Genomic DNA, 2500 nt, shown 5'->3' with positions numbered 1-2500 from the left:
ACTTAAACGAATGACTGGTATCAAAATATAGGATCTATGTGAAAATAAAAACACGGTGTAAGAGTTTTCAAACCTCGGTAATGCCGTCTAAGACCAACTAGTCGACCGAAGGGACAGTAGTTTTCCGGTCGATAAGACATATCAGCCCGGTATCGCCAAAGTTAATTACGATCGGTCATAATAAACTAAATTTAAAATAAATAAATAACCCAAACGTGTGTATACATCATGTGGTACGTATTCAGTTCTATTCTAACTGGAATATATATTTTAAGAATCAATGAACTTAAGTTTTAAAACCAAACCGAAATCGCGCGAGTCGTCGTTGTAAAACTAGATTTAACAAACGGCTGCGTAATATTAGACTTAAAAATATTATATAATATCCTCTATTGATTAAATAGTGAAAAATAAGCTTCAATGTAGCTTAATCTAGTACAAAATCTAAAAGTTGTGATAAATTAAATTGAAATTAAACACGATAGACTTAAATCTAGAGTTAAGGAATAAAACCGACCCGCGAACCAGCTACTAAATGGTTCGATAAGACTTATCTCAAATACAATCGTTTTCTATCAGTGTTATGCCTTCAATCGATACTTTTTGATGAAATAAATACTTAAATGATTTAATGAATGCATATATACATGTAATTAATGAGTGAAAGTATGTATAAAGTATTAGATAAATTAATAATAAACCGACCCAGCTACTAAATGGTTCGATAAGACTTATCTCAAATACAATCGTTTTCTGTAATTGTTATGCCTTAAATTGATAATTTTTAGTTAAACAAATACTTAACTAATGAAATAAATACATAGATAAATGTATTTAATGAATTAAAGTATGTATAAAGTATTATATAAATTAATAATAAACCGAATCCGACCAAATTTAAATCTAAAACCACGATCGGCGGCGTAATGAAGTGTATCGTAAACCCGTTTTTTTTATAATTTAAAATGTAATGACAGAACTCCCAAAACAACAATACACATACATATTAGTACTATGGTGAATTGTAGTTGTATTAGGACCGTAATTATAGTTAATTAAGGAACCATTCATTGTCTTCGCTCTGTTATGTACGTCGTCGTTTAATCGACACGGCATATTTGGCTTGAATCTAGAAAAATTCAAACTCTAACCCTAAGGTAGACAGGCAGGGTAAATAAATGTGGGTGATCTCTCATAAAATTGTCTTCTAGGAATTATTTTTATATAGACTATCTTTTCTGTAGAGTTTAAGTGGACAAGCGCGGACGAAATAGAGCGCAAAATTTAAAATGAATTAAAAATTTTCATCAGACCGGAAGTAGGCATAACCTAGGCGCCATGTTTCCGTCGTACAAGTTTTCACCGTTGCAGTCACCGTTTCAATCGCTCTTCGTGTGGACGTGTATTATTTCTAGTCATGTGTTGTGTAGATGATTCGCTTAAGGTAGGTGTTCGGACTTATTTCTTTAATATTAATTAAACCGTATTTGCCTTGTCGGCCTTAAAATAAAGCTATTTTTTTTTCATCGCAATCGAAGTGTTAGATCTAGAATCTAGTTCCCGCCTCCGCTTCGCTAATTCGACTTAATGTAACTATGACACAACTATTAAATCTAGAGTCTCTATTTTAATTAAATAATTAGGAATTCTATCTCTAGATGATATCTAATCTATTCCCACACGTGTGTGCAAGTAGGATTTAACGTCAGAACAGGTGTGGTGGTCTAGGCGTCGCTATTTTTGACGGTAGGAATTTTTTTTTTAAATTCGTAAAATTTTATATAGACTTTATATAGCAATTTACTAAGACCGACCCTAACGCCCAGTAAATATTTAATTACCACATTGTTATGGACACGGTGTATTAGGTAGGGCCGAGGGCTATCCATAGGTACCAATTTTTAAATTTTGTGACAATTAGGAGCCGAGTTATAAAATAAATTTAAAATACTGGTTCTGGTCTTAGACTTTATATAGCAATTTACTAAGACCGACCTTAATACCCATTAATTATTTAATTAGCGCATAGTTATGGACATCCTGTATTAGGTTGGGCCCAGGGCTATCCGTAGGTACCAAGTTTATAATTTTGTGACGATTATTAGTCGAGTTATAAAATAAATAAAAAAAACTGGTTCTGGTTTGCACTACATTTCTTTCTTCTTTAACGGCGGACTCCCGGTCCAGCCCCATGGGTTACCCGTGAGCCGGGGCCTCGTTAGCCTGGACGGCTCCGATGTGACCGCGGATTGTTGTGGCCCGCCTCAGCCCGAGTCGAGATCACCCTTCCGATCGAAGGTGGACGCCATAGGGCGCCCGGGATAGCCCGGGGCGCTGTTCGTCACCCGAGCGCAGGGGCGCCGGGAGACGCCCCCGGTGAAGTTTGGCGGGTGATTCTGGTAGAGCTCCCCACCCCGATCGCAGGACACCCCTCGCCGCCCGCCCAGGTGTCGAGGTGGCCGCGGGGGAACTCGGGGCGTTTTGGCTCCCCCTTGTGCCG

Source organism: Physella acuta, unplaced genomic scaffold (assembly GCF_028476545.2).
Source record: "Physella acuta isolate Inbredline_101_S28 unplaced genomic scaffold, ASM2847654v3 ptg002824l, whole genome shotgun sequence".
NCBI lineage: Eukaryota > Metazoa > Mollusca > Gastropoda > Physidae > Physella > Physella acuta.
The sequence above is the reverse complement of the archived record's forward strand: the minus strand, read 5'-3'. Positions refer to the sequence as shown.